The sequence below is a fragment of the Poecilia reticulata genome, chromosome 5 (genome assembly GCF_904066995.2).
Source record: "Poecilia reticulata chromosome 5, P_reticulata-male-v2, whole genome shotgun sequence".
NCBI lineage: Eukaryota > Metazoa > Chordata > Actinopteri > Cyprinodontiformes > Poeciliidae > Poecilia > Poecilia reticulata.
In genome coordinates, this window is record NC_088834.1 from 1,239,767 (window position 1) to 1,266,320 (window position 26,554).

Consider the following 26,554-nt stretch of genomic DNA (forward strand, 5'->3'; position numbering starts at 1 on the left):
TGATCTCAGACAGAAACAAGCCTAAAAATGCATCTGCATATTTTTAATGAAAGCGCTGACAGATGATGGCAGCAGGCGCTGGATTTACCGCCGCTCCCCAACTGTTCCTCACTCATAAAACATGAAATATATCCTCGGTGTTCTCACTGCTAAAACAGCAGCAGGAGTCACACAGTCAATCAGCAGTGTTTACTAATGCCGATTGCTGCTGCAGGCTGTAGATAAAACTGTTTGTGTGAATCAAAGCAGAGGCTTAATTCCCCGGGTGGATCCGGTTCTGCCGGCCCGGCCGTCGAGTCGTCGCTCCGACTTGTTGCTGCTGCCCTGCGGCTTCTGGCCGACGTCCAGATCTGGGAATGAAAGGGCAGAAACTTCAAATGAAGGGAAAGTGGATGTGAAGCCAAACAGAAACGTGGGAGCGTCCTGAAGCACGGCCTCCTACGTACGGATCAGAACCAAACAGAACCACCACAGGCTCCCAATCTGTTTCACTTCCAAACAACAGAAGGAAGCAAAAACCAGGCGGGTGGCTCAACTTTATTCTAATTACAGCATGGACTTTAACGTGTTAGTTTCAATTAAGTCATTTTTTTAATTCTTATTTTTATTTATTTTTTTTTTTTTTACAAACAAAAGTTCCCACCAGAACCTTTGTATTTGTGTGTTTCTGGTACGCCCATAAATCTGACGGACAAGCTAATGAAACACAGGAGATTTAAACCGACTGAAACATTTCACCTCCACCTGAAGATCAGCATCCCCACAGCATGATGCTGCCCCCACCTTCCCCAGCCAGCCTCATGGTGTCACATGCACCGATCAGAGGAATCCACTTGTTTACATATTATGCAGTCACATTTGCTTTATTTTATGTTGAAAATGTTTAATTACACTTTATTAGAGGAAATTTGTTGATCCTGAGGTGAATGCGGTTGTGGAGTCCGCCACCAGGGGGCAGTGTGGCGTGAAGGCAGAGTGAACCGCGTTGCAGCTTCCGCTGGTTCCTGATTCATCATTTCTGCTGTTCATTCAGGTAATATTGCATGAGACGCTTACAAATCACATATAGCAAGACCGTATCTGATTCCGATGCTTTATATTTAACTTGTATGTGGTTTTAGTAAAGTTGAACCTGTGAACCGAACCGTTGTTGCTCAGCAGACACCAGGCTGCGTAATGGCGGCGCCATTTCCACTTTAACTGACACCAGAAACGCTGTCATAAAGTTCAGGCATCGTCGGTGTCATACGAAAATGGTTGTAGTTGTGTTATTGGCTTTGTTTGTATATTTAGCTATTGTTTACTATTGCTTTGGGAAAATAAGAAGTATTGGTTATCAGGCCGAGCTGAAGGGAATATTATTTCAGTTCGTATTTCATAACTTGCTAAGCTTCTGATTGGTCGATCCAGCTAAGCAGTTTAAACGGAGTTAATGGCTGTTTTTGTCTGTTATTTTATTCTGCCATCATGTTCGAAATAAAAATAAAACATAATGGCTCCTCTCATGCATTATTGTTTTGAACAATTATAATTTTTAGTTGTTTATCTTTTAATCTGTTCACAACCTGCTGACGTCAGCTTTTTGCTGTTTCCGTTCCTCAGATCATTTTGTGTTTCGGTTTGTTGGACAGGAAACGTCTGTTTGTTTCAGACCTGACATTCTGGTGTTTTTAGAATATCAGCTGATCCTGATGGTCCAGATGATGTGGAGCAGAGTAACCCGCCCATCACTTCCCACCAGGTTTTATCTTAGGGTAAAACTTTATTGTTCTTGTGCTGACATGCAGAGAAACCGGTCAGCTGACCTTTGACCCCATCGCCCGGATTCAGGGAGCCACGCTGCAGACGGACGGATGGGTCCCACTCTCATCCTGACCCAGCAGCAGGTTCTGGTGGTTCTACTGTCAGTGTAAACCCAGTTCCTGGTTCTGAATGGACCTTCCACTGAGGAACCGGGTCAGCTGAACGGAGCCAGAACCACTTCCTGCTGGCCTCTTTTCATCAGCTTATCATGGAAAACCAGAACCTGGAATGTTTGTTTCCTGGTAAACGTCCAGTCACCTCAAAGCAGAACATTTACCCAGAATGCAACGGTGCAGAATTAAATCTTTCTGAAATCCTGTTTACTTCGCCGTGTCCAAACAAATGTTGTGTTCAGGGCCCAGCGGGACGCCGGCGCGCAGCGGCAATGTGAGCCGCTAAGCGGAGTTTTGCTCCACGTCAGGAATGGGATTTGGCGCTCCGGATTCTCTCCCTGTTCTTCTTCTCTTTCCTTCTTTCTCCCGATCACTTTTTGATCCGTTTGACCAAACAGGATGGATTTTTGTTTGTGGTTTCGTTCTGCAGCCGGAGCGTTTTTATTTGATTAAAACGTCCAGTTCTGTGCAAACAGAAGGTTTTACTGTTGATTAAAGACAAACAACGTATTCATTTACAGACATGAAGCTCATCCAAATATGTCTGCTCTCAGGAATCTGAAGGCGATGAAGGAACGTGTCTGGAATCTGGAGAATTCCCCTGCAGCTCAGCCCTTTGCTTCCCTCCTGCCTGGTTCTGGTTCTGGTTCTGTCACCTGATTGGTGGATCAGACGGACAGCCAGCGGCTCGACGCCGCAGCGAAACTTTCTGCAGGATCCAAACATGCTGCAGGATTCCTGCATCAAACATGGAGGGAAAAACTCACCTGTCCAGGTAGAAACTGCTTCCAATTATTTTCTACTTGGGTTTTTCTTAATTTTTGAATAAAATCCTTTAAGGGTCAAAAAGTTTTGATTTTGATGGCATTAAATGAGTTTAAATGACATATTTTGGACGAAGAGACGTTTCATTACCTCGACACCGTTCAGGAAAGGTTCAAAGTTCTGGTTTGTAAAAATAAAAACACTGCACAACAAACCAGTATGAGAATTGCTAACAAAATAAAAATAAGTTACTAATAATGATAAAATGAAATAATCTGCTGTAAACCTGTTAATGTTGGATCATTCATTCCGCTTCCAGTTTGGTTTCTGTAGATCAGGAGCAAATAATCTGCAGTTTAATCATCATATCAGAGCTCATGCATGCAGCAGAAAGGAGACAAACACATCCGCCTGTCATGCTCTGCGTCTCTTTTGTTGTTTCTTCCTTTGTTCTGTTTCTCATCAGTCCCCATGTGTCGTTGGTTTGCCTCACAGACTGAATGTTTAATAGACAGAAAGACGGCAGTAAAACACAAAGGCAGGCGAGTGATGGAGGAGAAACGAGCCGTCCGGTCTGCAGAGAGGAGCTGCGGTTTCAACACGTCACTCAGGCTTAATGAGAGGAAGGAGCCAAGCTCTGCCTCCTTCAGTTTCATTAAACCTGATTAAACCTGAAGCAGCTCCTCCACATGCTGATTGGTCCGTGTTGGTTTGATGAGGCGGCGCTGAAGGAGTTTCCAAACCAAACATTAAACTCTCCTGACGTCTGATCAAACGCTGGCTGTCTGCTGAAGCTGATCCGTCGCTTGGTTCCAACTCGGGCGAAGCACTAAAGGCTGAGTGGCAACATACAACACCGGAGTCAGGAGGAAAACCTGCAGCTGAGTTTTCCTCCTGTCGCATGGCGAGGTGGTTTCATCATCACCATCATCATCATCATCATCATCATCATCATCCTGGGTCTGATCAGGAGCCGTTTGGAGCACAAACCCTTCATCATAAAATACTGCTGGATGTTTCAGGGCATTTCTCTATTTTGGTGGAAGATAATTAAGGCTCACAAAGACAACAGATTTATTTTGAAGAAACGGTTTCCATTTCCTCTTATAAACTCTACATACAGAAACAAAACACAGGAAGCAGAGAACAAGATTCAAAAGTCAATTATGTCAAATTTAAGTTGGTGCTTGATGGTTGTAATCTTTCAGGTCTGAATATAATCTGAATTGAGTTGATGCTTTAGCTAAATGCCGTGTTTTAGCGCTGCTATCGTCTTGGTTAGCGTTGTCCACCACTATCTGCGCCCAAATCCTCAGGGACGACGTTCAGCCGGTGCAGGTTTCCTCCAGGATGTCCTGGCAGCGCGAACACCTCCACCTGCCGGTCCGAGTCGGACGGAGAACCGGGAGCAAGGTGCTGATAGGCTGCAGCAGAGAGAGGGACATCAGCAGGACGTTCAGACATCTGAGCTGCCAACACATTTAACCCAGTGGACCCATCCGGGTCGGACGGTTTCTCCCTCACACGAATCCGACCCGCCATGCAGTGTTTCGTCTCGCTGCCTGCAGCCTCTCCTGCTTCTCTTCTCCTGTGAAAAAGCCGCAGGCTGAGCAGAACGTTCAACAGATTCTCCTTTTTCTTTAATCATAAAACGTTTGTAATTATAACAGTGAGGAGTTTCAGGGCTGCTGACCACTTCTGCTCTTCAGCATGTTTTACTGCAGCCATTAAACGCTTCTTTTGTCTGTCTGTAGAAAGTACGCCTAGCTCAGCGCTTCTGCGTTCATCTGTGTGAAATTGCTCTCATGCTTTCACTTACTGAGCCACATTAAAAGAGTTTTTCATACTTTGTGTCAGAATGAGCAGATGTATCCACGGCAGAGACAAAGAAACCGTTTGGCTCCGAGTTTCGTTTAGAGAGAGAGAGAAATGCAAAACCAGGAGCAGCTAACAGACTCCATCTGTCTGCAGAACCGCAGGAGACGAGTTGTGAAGGATTCAGATGCGGTGCGCCCATATCATTACCCCCAGAATGTATTTTCACTCATTTCCATTTAACCAGGCTCCATCCGTCCTCGGCCGCCGCTGGAAGCCGCTTCCCTTTGGGCTCGGCCGCGGCTCTAAATGTGAACGCATGCTTCTGCTTCACACCTTCCTGCTGAGGAGGAAGACTTGATGTGGCAGCGAGATGCATGAGAGCATCCTCAGTCTCGTTGTGTTACCTTCATCAGCCTGACGTTCAGCCGGCTCTTTGGGTGTGTGAACAGACGAGCGCAGCGCAGCGAGGTGTGATGTCTTCTGGAAAGTGTTTGTGAGGACCAAGTTTTTTGTGGATGAGAAGCATCGGCGGTCAGAAACCATGGCGACGCGTCTTTCTAACAAACCGAAGGTTTTCAGGACGGCTGTGTGCTGAGCGGGTCAAAATCCGCTCATCCAGAGAAACGAGACTTTAAAACCACAGAGAGACGTGTGGCTTTTGTATGGGGATTACCCATAATGCTTTGCTTGCTGAAGGTGAATGCAGTTCCAGCTTCCACCAGCAGATGGAGCATTTCAGCGGACGTCGACGGAAGCTCACCAACGAAGTTTTGTGGATATTTGTAATGGAAACGCAGCTCTTTCTGCTTCCAGCAGGGATTGTGTCTTGTTTTTTTGTTCACGTATTTTCAGAGGGTGGTTTGCTACTTAACCCTGGGAAAGGTCAAAGGTGAAACGTCCGGGGCTCCTAGTTTAGTCCTGATCTGATCTCAGTGGGTTAGCGGACAGGGTCGATGAAGATGATGATGATGATGCTCTCCAGTTGTTGCATCACTTCCTCTGGTAAACAGTGAAACGTTGAGTCAGAATCTGTTTCCTGGCTCTTCTGGATGAGGGATTTTCCTCCTCCTCTGCTGCAGCTACGTTACGTCCCACATTTCCTGCATTTTGTTCGTTTCGTGTTTGGTTGTGTGTTTTCTGGTTCTCCTCCTGAACATTTCCTTTTCTGAGAGAGAGAAAGAGCTTAGCTGGTTCTTACAAAGGCTAAGCAGCTGTGTTGACAGAAGAAGCTGATTCTCTATTCTCTTCTCCTCCATCCTTCTTCCGTTTAGTCTCTCGCACACGCACACACACACACACACACACACACACACATTCACCACGACTTGGCAATGAATCTTGTCGGTTTTAATAAACAGTTACATCTTTCAAGCTGCTGACGTTGCAGCGAGAGGCAGATCTCAGACGGAGAGGAAGGAGGGCGATGTGTGCGTCTTCCTGCTGAGCGCCGCCAAGCCACACCGAACTTCTGAGGCTGTGCTTTTTATAACCGATGAGGATTAAAATCAGCAGATTAACGGAGCGACTCGGCAAACCAGTCGATATGTTTGTTGGGTTTAACTCTGTGCTTCAGTTCATGAACCCAACAGTTAATTTAAGCTGAATCAGCGTTTATTCAACCTGAACCCAACTAAAACTTTACTGATGATGTGAAGATCTGGTTCAGTTCAAATATCCAGCCAGAATTATCCCAGAAGCAAACGTGGCTGACTAGCTTAACCACACTGGGATTACTAATCCCAGTGTGGATTACAGGAAGCACTCAGTAAATCATATTCTTTGGAGTTGAACGAGAGAAAGAAATTAAATTCTAACCAATGCAGACAACAGATCAGCCGCGAGGTACATGTATGTCAAAAATGATTCAGAAAACGTTTTCATTTTCTCTGTCGAGCATCAGTTTTATTAGAAAAGCTAAAAACTCCTCACACTGAAACATTTCAGCCAAAGTCAGAAAGTTATTCCAAATTTTTCCCATCGGTGCTTCAAAATGTGCATAAAAATCTTTGATGGAAACACAGTTAGTGAAAGACTTAAAAACTGAGACAGGAGTTAAAAATGATGAAAAACGAACCAGAAGAAACGGCAAAATAACCGAAGGAGAGAAACTAATGAAGACTGGAAGAGCTGGGCTGAAGCGTAAAGAACCAACATTAATGCCAGAGAAACACACTTTAAACAAGCAAAAGACAAAATAAACTAAGAAACTAAACACCAAACATCCATCCATCCATTTTCTTGCACCCTTTTTCCCTCAATGGGGTCGGGAGGGGTGCTGGTGCCCATCTCCAGCCAACGTTTCGGGCGAGAGGCGAGGTCACCCTGGACAGGTCGCCAGTCTGTCGCAGGGCAACACAGAGACACACAGGACACACAACCATGCACACACACACTCCTAGGGGCAATTTGGAGAGGCCAATTAACCTGACAGTCATGTTTTTGGACTGTGGGAGGAAACCGGAGTACCTGGAGAAAACCCACCATGCACAGGGAGAACATGGAGACTCCATGCAGAAAGACCGGGAATCGAACCCAGAACCTTCTTGCTGCAAGGCAACAGCTCTACCAACTGCGCCACTGTGCAGCCCGCAGAAACTAAACAGTATTTTAAAATTATTGAACAGAGAAATGAACTAAATGCGGTTACATAGAAACCTAAAACAGGAAATGATCCAGGAAGACGGAGGTTCGGACTGAAATGAAACAAACTTTAAAGCTTTTAGTCGTTTGGGAAGCAAAATAAAATATCTATTTTTATTCCACAGTTGGATAAAAAGTTCATTTAAACCCAAAGATTTCCTCAATAAGTTTAAAAAAGCAGAAATGGAGTCAATCCCAGTGTGGCTGCCACACTGCTGCATCAGCGGAGCGTTTATCGGAATCCAACTGGGAATAATTCAGCCGGGTTCACGGATAACGATGAGAAAACCTTTTCATGACGGCAGTTTGGTTTTAAAACCATCCTGGTTGTCCTGACCGTCGGCTGGAAGCGGGCGGTGAACCGATGGAGGCCAAGCTGGTCCTGGCTTTAAACATCGCCATGGCAACCATTTGGCAGTAATTGAAGAAACTGTGCGGCTGCGTCCAAACATTTCTCCTTTTCTACTGCAAAAAAATCCACATTCACTGTCCTGAAGGGCTGAACCGTGTTAACTGTGGAAAACTGAAGAAATTAAACGTTTCAGTCGTTCCTGCAGCACATTCATGGTGTCATCTTCAGCGGGAACCAGTGGTTTTCTGCCGTCAGCAGAGAGTGAATCTGCTGCAGGGATGGAGAAGCATCACTCATTCACTTCCTGTGGAGGGAAACGCTGACGGATCCGCGCCTCCGGATCCGCCGCTAACGCTCACCGGGTCGCGCTTCAGGGTGCAGAAACGGACGCTGTCGTTCCTGGAGCTGCTAAATGTTGGCTTCCTACTCCTTCTTCATGTCTTAATCTGGACCTTCCAGATCCAGAGCGGTTCTGTGAAGAGGGAGCAGCTCTTGTGTGTTTCACTGCTGCTTCCTCTGCTGTCTTTGTGATGCAGATTCAACACGCAGCATTAAATTTACCGTCCGTTTATGGCGCGTTTCTGCTTTGACATGACATTACAAAACGAAGTCCTGATGAAAATGTCAGTGATCATATCGGGTTGGAGTCACTCTCATCCTTCACCTCTCTCCTCTTCCTCTGGGTCGGTCTCCACCCGCTCCGCCTCCAGCATCTTGATTCTCCGTCTCTCTGTCTGAAGCCACTGACCGCTCCGTCTGTAATTATTCCTCCCAGGAATCTCTGCTCCTCGGAGCTGACGTTGGGACGGATCAATAAGCCATCAGTTGCATATTGAGAGCCGATAGTTTCAGCCCTGCCCAGGAGGCTAATTCTTCTCTTCTTCAGTTTGCTCTTCTCTGTCCATATTTGTCTTGTTGTTTGGATATAAATATCGATAAATGTCCTCTATTTATCATCTGAATGATGGGATAATTAATAAGTGGAAGCTCAGACTCGGATCTGATTGGACGGCAGCTGCTGCATCACCTAAACTCAGTTCTGCAGGTTTTGAGCTGAAATGTTTCTGCTTCTATGGCTCAACATGAGAGACGTTAATAAAACCAAACAGTAGCTTTGCTGCAGCAGCAGCAGGGTCTCGTATGGAGGCTAATCGCTGTCGGTGCTAACGATGTCGGGTTTAATCCAAGCCTCCAGGCCGGACCGAGGCCGTCCTCCTCCTTCCTTTGAGGTGAACTGATGTCTCCGACTCTGGCTGCTTTATTCAAGCTTTAAGAGCTTCCTCCATATCAAGACTTTTTAAAGTAAAATGTAACATTGGAAATGTTCAGAAAGCCATCAAACAACTGATCTGTGCAAACATCGTCCGCTGATCTTCCGACTCATGGAGGGAAAATTCCAGACATTCCTCTTCATAGCAACACTTGAAAGTCCTTCATGGTGAGTTTAACGGAGATATTCAGTTCTCCAGGACGCTCCGGGTCAGAACCGGGTCAGAGGAAGAGGTCTCCTCCCTGGGTACCCATAAAGATTCCCGAACCATCTGATCCGACTCCTGATCCGATTCCTTCTGACGGAGAGTTCATGTCTTTGTATGACTGATTCAGAAAAAAACTCAATTCAGTCACTTTGACCAGGGTTCTGGTTCTTCTCATCATGACCCAACTCTCCTGACTCTTAGTGAAGAAAGGACGAGATGGACCCGAACACCGAGATGGTCGAACGTCCGTCCAACCTGAGGGCCGGTCCAGGTTCTTCCCAGAGAGCCTCAGCTTTAACCGGAGTCTGGTGGAGGTGTTACAGACCTGGAGGTTCTCCATGGCGCTCTAATATTCTTCATGACCGAAACAAACAGACTCTTATGTGGTTTTAGTGAAACATCAGTAGTTCTTCGCTGTAAGCATAAATATGAACGACCAGTCAACCATGGCAGTAACCATGGTAACCTCCTCTCAGTAAACGCACCGCGCTGCTGGAACCAGCGTCACTTTTAAAGGTTCTTCCTGTTCTGGTCTCTGGGTCCAGAAGAAGCGTCAGAGTAAGATTCAGCGGCGCGGCTTCAAGCCGGCGTCGGGCGTTTCTGGTGCAGCTGCTGCAGATGGAAGGACGCGACATGCTGACATGTGCTGCAGGCGACGAAGTGCCAGTCATTTACAGTGAAACTCTGAGAGACACGTCGTCGGTGGACCAGGACATGAAAGGAGGGAGATGGAAGAGCCGCCCGCGTCCGACAGCGTGACAGGCGGTAAGCCCGAGCGACGGCTCAGCGTCCAGCTGGAACCTGCAGGTTCTGGTGGGTCCAGCTAGAGGAACCGACGTGTGTCTGCTTTCATCCAGAAGGTCCGGAAGGACACAGGATCCGTACTAAAGCAAAGGATCTGGACAAGGGAAGAATGTGACGTTATAGATGAAACAATGGCGATTTCTGCACACAAGCAGCTAAAACTTTCCCATTTCTTGGATCTGAGGAGTTTTATAGAAAGATCATTCCAGAGAGTCAAAGACCTTAATGGAGTCAGAATAATCCATGTCTGCATCGCAGCGCACTGAAAAACAGATTTTTGTCTCCCACCTCCAGTATGAGATATTGCACTGTATTATTTAAGATATCAGGACTGTACTAAATATAAGTGGCTTAAATACAGACCCTCGAGGAACCAAACAATTTATATTTACCTGTCCAGATGCGTAATTCATAAATGACACAGATTATCTGCAGATTAGCAGAGAACCAGTCAGTAAATTGTGGTCGGCTGAGTCAAATGTGGAGCAAAGACGAAATAAATTAAACTTTGTTCAGGATTTTTATCGGTGCAGCCGCAGAGATCCGATGTAATCTGGAAACGACTGAAGAGATTATTTTCCATCATAAAATGGTACATTTGATTATAAGCGGTTATTCTAAGGTCTCTGCCAGAAGAGGTAGATTTAAAATGTGATTGAAACATTTATTATTGATTCTGGATTAGTTCAGTTTTCTGATTCGCACAGTGCTGCTATTTTCCTCTGAATTTTGTTACAAAATGAATCTCTGAAGTTTTAGCTGGACTTCGTTGTGAACGGTTTATAAAAGAGGAATCTGAAACTTTCTCTTTCTGCTTCTAGTCTAATTTCATTTTGTTGAACTTCATTTCCTGCCATGAATGAATGAACGTGTGTGTTTAACATGAGCCCTCTAACGTGTTCAACACAGCAGCGTAAACATTTGATGCTGATGAAACAAAGCTCAACATGACTGTGTGCTCATTTTACTGTTTTATTGTTTATTTAAACCCATTTTCTTGCTTTTTTAAATTCCTTTAAAAAAGCTTTGAACTTTGAGCTGCTTTTCATTCACTTCTGATCTGAAAACGTCATTTTAACTGTGATACCTGGAGAGGAAATCAGTGTTTCACTGCATCTTGACCTGGAACATTACCTCTTTGTTTTCATTTTAGCGGATCAGCTGGCCATCAAGCGGTCAGGAAGTTATTGTGACGTCGTAACTCCGCCCACTCCGCCATGACGGACGTCAGAACAGCAAGGCTCCTTTACAGCCTGTCAGAAAACAGGCAGCCGGGTCTAACAGCGCTTTGATTCAGTTGATTTCACTTTAAAAACGATCCGCTGCGCGGTCGGCAGGATAGAAACCAAACTTCTCATTTTGTTGTAAAGCCTTTAATGAGGAAAGATGCAGCGGCGCTGGACAGCAGCCATGATGGCTGGCAGCCTTCGGTGTAATCGAAGGTATTTTACAAGGCAAGAAGATTAACGTTCATTTAAGTAAGTATGATTAGAAAGGAGAAGGTAAGGGTCTGGCCATGGACAGGTGAGTTACAGACACAGCAGCTCAACAAGTACAACTTTGGAAACCGACTTCAGTCGCGCTGCTCAACACATCATGGCGCCTGGAATGGTTAAGTGACGTAGGTCAGATCTCACCTGTAAACCAGAGAAGGTTTTTCCCGGCGGTGTGTGAGCCGGGTCGGGTCGGGTCGGGACGCCGAGCAGAGATCCGGTTCTCCGCCTGCCAGGCTGCTGCTGGGGAAGATAATCACAGCACATTCTTTGGTGACAGCATGTTTTCAGGGAGAAGCTTTCAGAAGTGAATACCCAGATCAGGAGGAAGCCTCCGAAGCTTTCAACGCCGAACAAATCAGCCATCAGCTGATCCGAGGTTCATTCAGCAGCAGGAAGACGCGGCGCAGCGGCGCTTCCTGAAGATGCTTCTGTGTTTCGTTGCTGCTTGCAATCACCTCCTCTCTGTTCCTGTGAAGTGAAGCGTCGTGTCAGATAAACAGATTAAAAGCAGCTTAAATGGAGCAGCTCAGATTCCTGACCCGTCGTCTCGACCCAGGGACGGAAAAAGGCCTCAGAAAGTTTCCAGAGCAGGAAAACAACTTTGTTTTTCTCGTCTGTAATAGCTTTTGTAGGATTTTGCCTCCTGTGTTGATGTCAGGAAAAAAATCAATAAAACGTGTGCGGCGAGATTTTGCACACCTGAAAGAAAATCACTGGAGCTACAAATTCTGAACTGTGTGAAGCTTCATGGATCTTTCCTGGAAAGATGCGCCGATTTTTCTACATCACTGCGTCCCTATTTGCTTTTTAGAATATAAATGTCCCATTTCAGACGTTCTTCACTCTGTTTAAAATTGATTTTCGAGCTTCGCGCACAATGAATACTTCAATCACATCTGAAAAGTCCCCTTAACAGGAGCTGCTGCGGAGTTTCATGTTCGCTTTGTGGCAACACGACAGAAAAGATTTCCATGAGAACTCAGAAAGAAAAACTACATGTAGAAATTAAATTACGTGAATGGGAACACCTGGTGAGAAACGGTGAAACCGGTGAGCAGGCAGATGTAGATGAGGGGAGGGAAGCGTGAGGCCTGAGTAAAATCTGATTCCAGCGCCGGCGGAGAGGCTCAACGCCTCGACCTTCACCGTCTCCCAGGCTGACGGCGCTCGGCTGCGTTAAGACGTTTTTCTGTCAAACCTCACTGCTACTGCAGATGTGAACGCCTGTACGGAGGCCATGTGTGCAGGTGAAGCAATAACTGAATGAAGAAAACGATGATGAGCTTTACTGACCAAAGGCAGGTCAGGCTTTTAACCAGCAAACACAAAGTTGGTAACATTCTGCTGTAAACCGGTTAAACTCTGATGAGTTTCATTCACCACGTTTCTACACACACCAGACATTTGACTGGTTGGTTTAGGAGCAGCTGCTCAGAGCAGCGCTGGTAGAAACGTTAAGGGTTCATAGAGGAGCCGTGTTGGGGAGACTTCCTGGAGGCGGAGCTTCAGAGAGAACAGAAGCTTCTTAAAGAGACAGAGACCCAGTTTATTGGAGTCACATCTGATTTTCTATAAAATGTCTCTGTGTGTGGAAAACCAGCAATACTGGCCCTTTAAAAAAGGGAAAATTAAAAGTAAGTTTTTTCTCTCCTTATTTGTGATGCGCCACAAAAATTTAGAAGAAAAAAAAGTGGAAACAACTTCTGAGAAAATATTGTTTTTTTTAATATTTTTCTAAATTTAAAGACATTAAGATAGAAAACATTTAAAGGCTTCTCTGATATCTGTCATTCATCCATGAATCATTGGTTGCCATGGAGACAGGGTCGATGCGAACACATAAATCCCCCCCCCCCTGAAGGAAGGTACGTAAAGGAGCACATGCGCTGCACTTCTCAGGTACGCTCGCTCTACCCCGTGAAAGGTGCGTGAAAAGTAAAACTCGCTACATTTACCCCGTTAATGGGCGCGAGGTGAAGGGGCATAAGGCGCGCCGCCCCCTCCAGACGGGGTTCTGACGCCCCCTGTGGTGCAGCGCCCCTATGCGCTGCATGCCCACTTTTTGCGCCACAGCATGGAGACAAACATGACGCTCGTATTATAATCCACTCAGCCAATCAAACCGAAACCCATAAAACCTTCAGGTTTCTACTTTTACCCTCAGAGTGTCATTTTCAGGTTTCATTTTTATTCTGGGATTCTTTTTAAATTCCTTTTATGCAGTGAAACTCGTATGTTCCAGATTTTATTGCACTAAACTAATGATGCCCGACGCTTTGAGCACACCGTGACACGTTTTTCAGCTCTCTCAAGTTTTCATGGGAACGTTTTCAAGTTGAAAAGCATGAGCAACATTTTCTTTTGTTACGTTTTGTGTTTAATTAACCCTTTCCTGAGGATTTCTCCTCTCTTCCAGCGCTCCACCGCTGTTCAACACGCAGCCGCAGGGTGCCTTGCTCAGAGGAACCCTGCAGGAATTACTCTGTCATGTTCCATACAAAAGTTTCCCCAGCCAATCAGCAAGGTCTGAAAACCAATTTTGGTCAACAGTGCCCTCAGTTTTTTAGAGCATCCATCAGCAGGCGCCCACAAAACTCATTTCAAGAGCCGCTTTAATAGTCTGGCGGTTCTTGACCTTCCGTCTCAAAGTGGCTGCAGCTGTTGCTGCTGACGCCTCGTTGTGTCCAGCCGCGCCGGCGGACTCACATTTCTTTAAATCCGTTATGACATCTGTGAATTTCTCTGTCAGCAAGCAGCTTTTCCTGCATGAGAAGGAAGAAATGCATTTTCTTCCCAGTGTTTGTTCTCTGTCTGCTTTCCCTGCGACACGCTGAGAACATTCTTCACAGCGGAGCGGGAGCGGCGGCGCTCCGACGCCGAGCTTTGATTAAAGAACGAGGCGGGAAAAATAGCTTCACTGCCAACAGATGTTCAACACGCCGGAGCTTTTCATGGTTAAACTTACAAGTAAGGCGCAAGAGAAGAAGTCAGAAAGAAAAAGAAAGTGAATAAATAAACTTGATTCGGAGACTGAAGACTGGAACTGATCAGCTGGTAGCTAAAGGCTGGAGACGCTTCATCTCCTGCAGCGACTGATGCAACCAAACAGACTGACATGAACCTGCAGCTCTCTGGGTAACTAGACCGGCCTGGATCCAACCTGATCACCAATAATCGAAGCTCAAGTCGGAGGAATCTCTTCAAAGAATGACAGAGGTTGTGCGGCGGCCATGTTGGAGCTTCAGCTATGGGGAAACTTTACTGGAGACACAATCCCAGTGATCCCAATGATCTCAGTGATCCCAATGATCTCAGTGATCCCAATGATCCCAGTGGTCCCAGTGATCCCAGTGGTCCCAGTGATCCCAGTGGTCCCAATGATCTCAGTGATCCCAGTGGTCCCAGTGATCCCAGTGGTCTCAGTGATCCCAGTGGTCCCAGTGATCCCAGTGATCCCAGCGGTCCCAGTGATCCCAGCGGTCCCAGTGGTTCCAGTGGTCCCAGTGATCTAAGTGGTCCCAGTGATCCCAGCGGTCCCAGTGATCCCAGTGGTCCCAATGATCCCAGCGGTCCCAGTGATCCCAGTGATCCCAGTGATCTAAGTGATCCCAGTGATCCCAGCGGTCAGAGGAACCAGGACATTAAATGGTGAAGGTAAGACCAGGATCCATAAATATTGTTAGCTATTACTTGCTCGGCTGCCCTGAAACAGCCGATGCTCAGGCTAATGCTGCCGTTAGCATTCCCTTTTTGCTCACATGCTAGCTGCTAGCATCCTATAAATAAATAAAATAAACCTCACCGTTCCAAAGACCAGACCATGTTTACCGTGGCGTCGTTTGGTACCAAACCCTTCTCCTCCAGACGTTTCCAGGTCTGGTTCTGCTGTTTGGTTCTGCAGGATGTTGACCGGACCCGGTACTTCATGACATCTACATGCTGCGGCGGGTTTCTGGGACGACGGGGCCAGAAAATCACCTCGGGCTGTCGGTGCCTCGCTTTGTTTTTCAGAAACTGAGAAATTGGTGGAAACAGAGCAGGAATATTTTATCCTTTTTCAGACCTGCTGTTTGTTTTCCTCCTTTTCTTTTTATCTCCATCTGCCGGGAAATTTCCTTAAAAGAAGCTTAACTTGGAGTCCGATTTGCACCAAGCAGGAAACCTTTTGCTTCCTGATCTCTGCAGAAAAGTTGAACTAAAATCTGGATAGTAAGAATCTGATCCTGAGTCGGGAAACTGCTGAACACCAGAGAGTTTAACCTGCAGGAAAAGGTCCAGGGATTATTTTTATCACTGTGAGAAAAACGCATTCTGGCTGAATCAAGCTGTATTTATTTCCACTTCGCAGGCTGCAAACGACTCCTCCTACCTTTTAAAACCTCATTTGACCGTGTGTGTGTGTGTGTGTGTGTGTGTGTGTGTGTGTGTGTGTGTGTGTGCGTGGGTGCGTGTGTGTGTGTGCGTGTGTGTGTGTGCGTGTGTGTCTCTGTGTGTGTGTGTGCGTGTGTGTGTGCGTGTGTGTCTCTGTGTGTGTGTGTGCGTGTGTGTGTGTGTGTGTGTGCGTGTGTGTGTGTGCGTGTGTGTCTCTGTGTGTGTGTGTGCGTGTGCGTGTGTGTGTGTGTGTGTGTGTGTGTGTGTGTGTGTGTGTGTATTAGCCCTGCACGGCAGCAGCTGCAGGACGGATAATGAGCCAGCGGAGCCGGCTGGCCCTCCTCCAGATAAACTGCTGGCTTTAGTGACACTTTGCAGGTTTCCTGTTTCTTCCTGCTGGTTTTTTCTGAGATCACAGCTCAGAAAATCTAAATTACAAAATTCTGGGATTATTCTCAAAGTTTTCTCATTATAAAGAGACATAAAAGTTGTTGGAATTAGATTTATATCTCATTGAAACTAAAATATGTTCTGGTTTAAAGTGGAAAGGTGTTAACAGTAAAACAGCAGAAAATCAGGATGTTAAAGAGTAAAAGAAACAAGTTGATGGAAAAGAGTCACAGCGAAAACATTTAAAACTCAATCTGTCAGATTAGCGTAATTTCATAACTTGTAAGAAGAAAATATCTACAATGAGATAAAATGTCTTGTTTTCACAAAAACTTCCTTGTTTTTTGTCTTTTAAATTTTATGTAAATTCTGTCTTTCAAACATAAACGTGTCACTAGATAACATGAATTATTCAGTGATGTCTGCAGCTTATTATTTAATTAATGACATTAACTGACACATATTGATTAGTTTCTACCTGGAGGTTGATATATTAGTGATGAACTAATAAAATCTTGTTTTAACCAGTTTTATTTCTCATTATGATGAAGAAGTTTCTCGTTATAAAACATGTCGTATTTTATTTCTCTCTAGAACGATTGTGTTGTTGTCCAATCAGATCATGAGGATGAGATTTTCTCTGGTTTTGTTCCACTTTAATAAGTGATGTCATGTTCTGGTGACCAGAGGATCAAACCTGAACCTGCAGGGAAATCTGGGCTGTGAGGACTTCAGCAGGGTAGCTGACCGAGCAGCTTTGTTATTTCTGTGTGCGTGTGTGTGTGTGTGTGTGTGTGTGTGTGTGTGTGTGTGTGTGTGTGTGTGTGCTCTTTAGCACGTCCTTCACTGCTTGTTAATTCATAACGAGTGTTTGGCTGCAGAAAGCCCGTTTCTGCTCCATCATCTCAGCGGGGTTATCATGCTCGCTCCTCTTCTTCACACATGGCTGCTGCGCCTGGGGAGCGGCTGCTCAGCGCTCTCCGCCTCTGAGCGCCGCGCCTGCTTCGCATTCAGGCGGCGGCTCCTGGGAGCGTCCCGCTGCAGCTCGGCTCTCCGTGTTGTTCGTGGCCCCGTCGAGGATAACGGCTCCTAAAGCCAACTCTCTTCTTGACTTTCACTCACAGAACAAATTAACTGTCAGCGCTTCCCTCACTTTACATCCTGCAGGGCTGGAATAAACGAATCGGAGGCGTGACAGGCTCTCCAGGTTTACCGTGTTAAAAAATCATGCTGAAGGCCAAGTTCAGCAGATACTTTATAACAGAATAAACAGTAAGACTGGAGCTGGTAAAACACAAGGACCTGTTGACGCTCAGCGGGTCACAGACGTCTTTAAGGATGAAACAGTCGGACAGAAGAACCTCACGGTTCTGATGAACAGAAATAAATACCAGATGGAACTGATGTGTCTTCTCAACTGTCCATATTTGGTTTTTTTTTTATGCTTTAATTCTTATGCCTTAAAACTTTCACTGATTTTGTCACTGATAGCTGGATTTCATGAATATCTTGAAGATTTTTGGTCTTTTGATTCTCAGAAGGTCTGATGAAAAGATGTTGGACATTAAGAAGTCTCAAACACAGCAGGGGGTTGGATAGCTGTAGGGTGTTTTCCCACTGATGGACCCGGTTCCACTGGACCCAGAACATCTGCTCCACCTCCAGCTGCTCTGGTTCTGAGTCAAACCAACCTGTTCCCCTCCTGATGGTCCAGTCGACCGGGTTCCACTGGACCCAGAACATCTGCTCCACCTCCAGCTGCTCTGAGTCAAACCAACCTGTTCCCCTCCTGATGGTCCAGTCGACCGGGTTCCACTGGACCCAGAACATCTGCTCCACCTCCAGCTGCTCGGAGTCAAACCAGCCTGTTCCCCTCCTGGCCTGTGGGGGCGCTGCACCAAGAACCACTGAAGACACTGAGAGCAACTTCCTTCTTCACCAGATGGAAACAAGATGGAGGATTTTAGCGGTTGGAGGATTTCTCTTTAGGCTAAAGACCAGGAGCCATTTCTGCTGCTAGCGCTAGGCTAACATGTTAGCTTTGGTTGGATTTACCCAGAATGCCCTGCGCTGTAGTCCACTAATAGAAAAAATATGAGATTTTGCTTGTAGGTTATTAAAAGAGCTTGTTCGCCCTCATCCTCCTCTGCTGCTGAGAGCAACACAGATTATTTTGAAGTGAAAATATAAAAACACTAATGTTACATTAAAATGAAAGTTTATTTGATCAGATGTATCAGGCGGTCCATCTCTGGAGGTGATTATTGTTGGTGTGGAACCGTTTCAGGTGTGTTTAAACTTGGCATCTGACGCGTTTGAGTCCAAATCCAGAATCTATTTTAAATCTCCACTGAACAAGAGGCGGCTGCTGATTGGCTGGCAGGTCCGTGTGATGACAGAGGCGCCATCTGTTCTGATCAACTTCCCCCTACGTTTCCCTCTGATTACCACGTTGACGAGACGCTTCAACTTTCAAGCTGCTTTACAGCAAAGTTGCATCATGAAGGTTTTTATCGCTGCGATCAGATTTTCATGATGCAATGAGAAGACAGGGGAGCAGAGGGAGGAGCGCTGCAGCGGCAGCCTGCTGCAGCGGCAGCCTGCTGCTGCTGCAGCAGGCTGCCGCTGCACAGCTTCATAACTGTTTTCACACAAAGGAAAGACACACCTGAGCTCTGACCTTTGACCTGTGCAGCCACTGCATCAGGGTTTCATCAGAGGAAATCAGGAACGATGCGTCTTCAGGCTATAAGCCTGCTACCCAAACCTGAGGACGATCTGAGCTGTGGAGTTCAAAGGTCAATTCAGTTTAAAAACAAAAATACTTTAACAATACCGGAAAAAATATATTTTGTTCTGACATGAAGTCATTTTCTCCAAACAGTCCTAGTTTCCTCCAGTCTGCTGTCCAGACGAACAACGAGGTGTTTCTATTCCTCCACGTTCTGAATTGTGTGACCTTTGACCCTGGTTCTCCTGAAATCTCCAATCATGACTGATCCTAAAGCTCAGCTTCTTGTCCATCTGTAATCCGCCCGACGACTGCCGAGTCATCAGAGTATTTCTGTGGATGACAGAAGTTGAATTGAGGGCAGAGCACCCCCTGCTGTGCCGCCTGGCTGGAATGAAGGAATTTGTGATGAGAAACGTAAACACTCGGCACTTTGCATCGGCTTTCAGGACTCTGGGCCTCATTTGCTCTCGTTCCTGTTCAGACAGACTAAATGTTTTCTGCACAAATTGGACGGGTGAGTTGGTGTCAGAGGCTTTAAGGCTTTGTGTCTCCAGAGTTTTGGAAATGTTCACTTCAGCTTCTTTAAAAGCAAAGTTTGGAAATCTGGTTTCTAATCAGAAACAGGAAATATAAAATCCTGGGTGTTGGAAAAGAGCTGGACCATCAGCTCCAGTAAACAGGATTTCACTGGGCGAAAATGTTCTGGGCGTCCATGTTGGGACGGTTCTCAGCCGGAACAGCAGCAGGCGTCTCCGTAACCTGCAGAGCGATGGACATCGCCACTTCCTGTCTGTCTGAGCCAGACAGGAAGTCTGGCTCAGCTGCTTCATACCTGAGAGGATCAGCAGAAAGGCAAAGAAGCGGACGAGTCTTTTACTTCTCAGATCTTTTCTTCCTGTGAACGTAACGAAGCCGAAAACAATTAAATTCATCCAGCAGCTTCCCGCCAGGCTTCCGTACTCCTTCACTCCGCATCAGGGCCGTGCAGAGGCCACTAAGGGGCTCAACAACAAAAAGGCCCATCCAACCGCATTTTAGGACAGAATATTAAAGCCTCTCAGCTTTCAGAGTTTAATAAACAATGATAAATTACAAAAATGTGACATATACAATTAAAGCTAAGGAACATCTCCATATAGAGCATAACTCTATGCCTATGCAAGATATTTTATTAGTCATTTCTTTCTGGAGGTCTATTTTGTTATAGGAAAGTTTTACAATATTCAAACCTGCAATTTAGCAAGATATGTAAATCAGAGCTGGACCACCAGACATATTTAGTCTTTACATAATTACACTATTAAAAATATAAACAAGGGCTCAATGCAACCTTTTAGTGACTGTAATCTATAAAACAAAGATCTGCCTGTTTGCTGCAGTGGAGATGAAGACGGTCAGGACAGCAGAGCTGCAGCAAACTTTAACTGGAACTGCAAAAAAAAACAAAAATTTAATTGTTAATGTCACCATGAGAAAAGCTACTGAGTTCTGCTTTAAAAAAAACTTGTTTTAAAATTAAAATCACACATTTGTGACTCATAAAGTGAATTTTTTTTCTTTTTTGCAAAACAAACTTATTTTGCTTGTCATGAATCTTTTCTTGTTGTTCTAAGTTTTTGTTTGTGACTCAAAGTTTTGCTTGTGATTCTCACATGACGTCGTGAGCAGAGACTAAAACCACAACAACAGATTTATGATGTGTGCAAATAAATGTTTATGTTTGGTAAAAATTAGTTAATTAAAAAAAAAGTATTTTAAACAAAACTTTTTTTTTTAAAGGAATCATTCCAAAAGTTTTGATTACAATTTTATTTTACTTAAATGAACTTAGTTTGTTGTTCATTGAATAATTGGGAAACAAATTTAACTTCATACTCTGTGAACCAGATGCTAAACTTAAAGTCTGGGTTGAGTTTTTTCCTTCATTAATGATAAACTTTTATTACATTCATTATATCCATCATGGTAATTCAGGGTGAGTTATTGTTAATTCTAAATTAATATCCTTGTTGGACTTTTATTTAAGTGTTATTCTCCTTCAAGATACATTTACCTAACGCCAGAATAAATGAAATGTACATTATGCAGCAAAGGAAGTTAGAAGATCTGACATTTATCCATTATGGAGATGATCGGTTTTGGACGGGCGATGTGCCCTTATTGCATAATAAATACTAAAGAATAACTGCTATCATTAACGATACAGGGAAGAAGCTGTTAGTTATCTAGCTTTGCTAGCAAAGTTGTTAGCTAGCAGTTAGCTAATAGCACAACAACAACAGCCTAATGTCTGTATGATAAAATAGTGAATGGATAGATAAGAACAGTTTCTCCTCACCTGGCTGTCTCCTCCCCTCAGTAGTTCTTCAGAGAAAGGCAGACGCAGAGGCCTGTCAGTGTCAGTTGTATTTCATTACCTCTCTGCTTAAACCGCGACTCCGAGCTGAAGCAGAAACGATACTTCAACGTTTTCCGTCATCTGACAAGCAGCAAGTCTCCACTTTATTCACCAAAAACGATTTTATTTCACCAAAAACTGTTCTGTAATCTGGAACTTTCGCTACGTTGAGCTCCAGTTAGCCGCCTCATCTCACTGCGCGAGAGGCAACTGGGTCACGGGCAAAAGGTCAAAGGTAACAAGGTGACCGGTTTATTATGTTAAAGAAAAAAGCAAAGAATTTTAGCACGTTTTTATGTGTCAGAAGAGGGCTTAGGAAATAATACCAAAAAAAAGACATTTGACCAAAACGGCACTTTGGGGCAAGGAGCAACAAGGGCAGGTGCTGAAGCCCCCCCAGCCCCCCCCTCTCTGCACGTGCCTGCCCCGCAAAGCGTCTCTCCAACATTCAGGGTCTGGAATCTGAGTTTTGGTTTTTGCACCAGAAGAAAATCTATTGTTGAATCTTGGAGGAGCTGGAAACAGTCAGAGATGTGAAAATGTTCCCACTGGAGGAGGAATTAGCTGCAGAGTGAAAGATTGAGGACAAACTGTCAGAATCGCAGCTAACCTGGTTTCTTTTGAAGTTCCTCCATGAAGCTGTCCGTCCCGTCCTGTGGAGGACACGTCTTCTGTCCCCGCCTGATTCCGGTCATTCAGAAAGTCCCGCTGCCTGCTTTCTGCTAATAAAACATTTTACACTCCACCGAACAGCCGGTTAATAACTTGTCTCTTCATTTCTGGGATGAGAACAAAAACCTCCCAGTTGCGCTCATTAATGTGCAACAACGTGAAAAATCCAAAGTGTGACAGCGAGCCTCTCTGCGATGGACTCTGACAGGGCCAAGAAATGATTTCTGATTTATTCTTTTTCTTTCTCTCCAGTTTCCTCTGATCAGAGCAGAAACTGGACCGACGTATCGACTGTTTAGTCTCACTGCTGTCTGAGGAAAGTGTCTCTGTCCCTCGTCCAGCGGCATGAAGAGGGAAACGAAACACCTTGACTTTCACTTTTCCTTGCGAAACTTCAAGGTAATACAATCATTTCCTGAGATTATTCTCTAACTTTACTGCATGTTGGGTGGTAGCAGCTAGGCTAGCTAGCCAAACGTTAATGAGCGTTAAGAGCTTCGCTGCTGTTTCGCACCTGGCTCCTTCCTGCTGTGTCGTGTTTTCTGTCTCTGCGTTGCAGCTTGGAGCCGTTTGGAGAAGCTGGTGGTCGATCCAGAGCAGCTTTGCTCTCCAGACATGATATCTGGATGTCATGGCAGACAGGTTGCATGCATGAAATAAGAACCTTAAAGCTCTGCTGCAGTCTGGTTCTGATCCAGCAGCGCAGCTTGAGAGTACCAGAGATGTCTTCCTATTTGTAATCAGGAGTGTGTGTGGAGTGTGTGTGGAGTGTGTGTGTGGCCCAGCTGGCATTTGGAGCGACGCTCCATGAAGGCGTTTCATTTAAATCCTGTAAACTCAGTAATGAGCTGCTGAGCTGAAGCACCGTCTGACCTCTGCTGGAAAAACACTCATTTTCCTCCACTAACTTTCTGATCCAGATTGTTGCTGCTTCATTAGAATAATCACCTATAATCTTAGCTAATTCTGATAATGACATGGATCATTTTTCCTATTATTCTGCATTGTTGTGCTTTTATATTTGTGCCTTCTGTGTGAAACACCTTGTGATTAGAAAGGTAGGCGACTAAAAGGGATTAATGTTATATTATTATCTAAATGTCAGACATGAGAGCATCATTACGCTCTATTCAACGTCCTCTAAAGATTTCTGTCTGTAACTCAGGAACTGATGGGACTTAATCTGGACTGGAGCAGCTCTCAGCCAATAATAACACGATTCTTCAAATCATTCAGCTAAATCAGATACTTCCAGTTTAGCAGACTGGAGAGGAAAATCCGTCCTGTTGAAGCTCATCGAACAAACAGAGTTTATTTTAATGAAAAGCTCGACTTGCATTCTGCTGTTCGTAATGGAGGCTTCATGTGGAAGACGGTAAAAAATAATCTTCATCTTGGTGACAGAAATCCTCCTCAGAGCGAGGAAGGGAGCTCCGGGACTCAGCCGTCCATCAAACGCTTATCAGTCCAGGAGACGATGGTTCTGACACGGAGCCGGCTCAAAATGTTCCAGATTCCACGATGAGATACGGGAGAACACAGAGAGGAGAGGAAATGATGGGAAATTACGGAAAGGGGAGAGAAAAAGTCCAGTTTCTGTCATTTAAAAATTTCTGACAGGAAGTGACAGAACACAGTGTTTCCCTTTCCATCCACAAAACCTTTATGATTCCTGCAGGCTGTGCTTCGCACAAGTTCCTCTGGATGAGCTGCAGGTTCCTCTGGATGAGCTGCAGGTTCCAGGTTCCTGTGGATGAGCTGCAGGTTCCAGGTTCCTGTGGATGAGCTGCAGGTTCCAGGTTCCTGTGGATGAGCTGCAGGTTCCAGGTTCCTGTGGATGAGCTGCAGGTTCCTCTGGATGAGCTGCAGGTTCCTCTGGATGAGCTGCAGGTTCCTCTGGATGAGCTGCAGGTTCCTCTGGATGAGCTGCAGGTTCCTCTGGATGAGCTGCAGGTTCCTCTGGATGAGCTGCAGGTTCCTCTGGATGAGCTGCAGGTTCCTGTGGATGAGCTGCAGGTTCCTCTGGATGAGCTGCAGGTTCCTCTGGATGAGCTGCAGGTTCCTCTGGATGAGCTGCAGGTTCCTCTGGATGAGCTGCAGGTTCCAGGTTCCTGTGGATGAGCTGCAGGTTCCTGTGGATGAGCTGCAGGTTCCAGGTTCCTGTGGATGAGCTGCAGGTTCCTGTGGATGAGCTGCAGGTTCCTGTGGATGAGCTGCAGGTTCCTGTGGATGAGCTGCAGGTTCCTCTGGATGAGCTGCAGGTTCCTCTGGATGAGCTGCAGGTTCCTCTGGATGAGCTGCAGGTTCCTCTGGATGAGCTGCAGGTTCCTCTGGATGAGCTGCAGGTTCCTCTGGATGAGCTGCAGGTTCCAGGTTCCTCTGGATGAGCTGCAGGTTCCAGGTTCCTGTGGATGAGCTGCAGGTTCCAGGTTCCTGTGGATGAGCTGCAGGTTCCTGTGGATGAGCTGCAGGTTCCAGGTTCCTGTGGATGAGCTGCAGGTTCCTGTGGATGAGCTGCAGGTTCCTCTGGATGAGCTGCAGGTTCCTCTGGATGAGCTGCAGGTTCCTGTGGATGAGCTGCAGGTTCCTCTGGATGAGCTGCAGGTTCCTGTGGATGAGCTGCAGGTTCCTGTGGATGAGCTGCAGGTTCCTCTGGATGAGCTGCAGGTTCCTCTGGATGAGCTGCAGGTTCCTCTGGATGAGCTGCAGGTTCCTCTGGATGAGCTGCAGGTTCCAGGTTCCTGTGGATGAGCTGCAGGTTCCAGGTTCCTGTGGATGAGCTGCAGGTTCCAGGTTCCTGTGGATGAGCTGCAGGTTCCAGGTTCCTGTGGATGAGCTGCAGGTTCCTGTGGATGAGCTGCAGGTTCCTCTGGATGAGCTGCAGGTTCCAGGTTCCTGTGGATGAGCTGCAGGTTCCTGTGGATGAGCTGCAGGTTCCTCTGGATGAGCTGCAGGTTCCTCTGGATGAGCTGCAGGTTCCTCTGGATGAGCTGCAGCTTCCTCTGGATGAGCTGCAGGTTCCAGGTTCCTGTGGATGAGCTGCAGGTTCCTCTGGATGAGCTGCCGGTTCCAGGTTCCTGTGGATGAGCTGCAGGTTCCTGTGGAATAGCTGCAGGTTCCTCTGGATGAGCTGCAGGTTCCTCTGGATGAGCTGCCGGTTCCAGGTTCCTGTGGATGAGCTGCAGGTTCCTCTGGATGAGCTGCAGGTTCCTCTGGATGAGCTGCAGGTTCCTCTGGATGAGCTGCAGGTTCCAGGTTCCTGTGGATGAGCTGCAGGTTCCAGGTTCCTGTGGATGAGCTGCAGGTTCCAGGTTCCTGTGGATGAGCTGCCGGTTCCAGGTTCCTGTGGATGAGCTGCAGGTTCCTCTGGATGAGCTGCAGGTTCCTCTGGATGAGCTGCAGGTTCCTGTGGATGAGCTGCAGGTTCCTCTGGATGAGCTGCAGGTTCCAGGTTCCTGTGGATGAGCTGCAGGTTCCTCTGGATGAGCTGCCGGTTCCTGTGGAATAGCTGCAGGTTCCTCTGGATGAGCTGCAGGTTCCTGTGGATGAGCTGCAGGTTCCTGTGGAATAGCTGCAGGTTCCTCTGGATGAGCTGCAGGTTCCTCTGGATGAGCTGCAGGTTCCTCTGGATGAGCTGCAGGTTCCTCTGGATGAGCTGCAGGTTCCTCTGGATGAGCTGCAGGTTCCAGGTTCCTGTGGATGAGCTGCAGGTTCCTCTGGATGAGCTGCAGGTTCCTCTGGATGAGCTGCAGGTTCCTCTGGATGAGCTGCAGGTTCCTCTGGATGAGCTGCAGGTTCCTCTGGATGAGCTGCAGGTTCCAGGTTCCTGTGGATGAGCTGCAGGTTCCAGGTTCCTGTGGATGAGCTGCAGGTTCCTCTGGATGAGCTGCAGGTTCCTCTGGATGAGCTGCAGGTTCCTCTGGATGAGCTGCAGGTTCCTCTGGATGAGCTGCAGGTTCCTCTGGATGAGCTGCAGGTTCCTCTGGATGAGCTGCAGGTTCCTCTGGATGAGCTGCAGGTTCCTGTGGATGAGCTGCAGGTTCCAGGTTCCTGTGGATGAGCTGCAGGTTCCTCTGGATGAGCTGCAGGTTCCTGTGGATGAGCTGCAGGTTCCTGTAGATGAGCTGCAGGTTCCAGGTTCCTCTGGATGAGCTGCAGGTTCCTGTAGATGAGCTGCAGGTTCCTGTAGATGAGCTGCAGGTTCCTCTGGATGAGCTGCAGGTTCCTCTGGATGAGCTGCAGGTTCCTGTGGATGAGCTGCAGGTTCCTCTGGATGAGCTGCAGGTTCCTCTGGATGAGCTGCAGGTTCCTCTGGATGAGCTGCAGGTTCCAGGTTCCTCTGGATGAGCTGCAGGTTCCAGGTTCCTCTGGATGAGCTCCAGGTTCCTCTGGATGAGCTGCAGGTTCCTGTGGATGAGCTGCAGGTTCCTCTGGATGAGCTGCAGGTTCCTCTGGATGAGCTGCAGGTTCCTGTGGATGAGCTGCAGGTTCCTCTGGATGAGCTGCAGGTTCCTCTGGATGAGCTGCAGGTTCCTGTAGATGAGCTGCAGGTTCCTCTGGATGAGCTGCAGGTTCCTCTGGATGAGCTGCAGGTTCCTGTGGATGAGCTGCAGGTTCCTCTGGATGAGCTGCAGGTTCCTCTGGATGAGCTGCAGGTTCCTGTGGATGAGCTGCAGGTTCCTGTAGATGAGCTGCAGGTTCCTCTGGATGAGCTGCAGGT

General features: G+C 46.5%; 1 long non-coding RNA gene across 1 annotated transcript in view; it reads left to right on the plus strand.

The window, feature by feature from the left end:
- Positions 1-257: 257 nt before the first annotated feature.
- The window catches only part of LOC103464260 (uncharacterized), a 34,575-nt gene continuing 8,278 nt past the window's right edge, over positions 258-26,554 (plus strand). Inside the window, exons 1-3 of the long non-coding RNA XR_533625.3 lie at positions 258-1,033; positions 2,471-2,691; positions 22,087-22,233. This is a non-coding gene — a long non-coding RNA (uncharacterized LOC103464260). The remainder of the gene's footprint in view (positions 1,034-2,470; positions 2,692-22,086; positions 22,234-26,554) is intronic.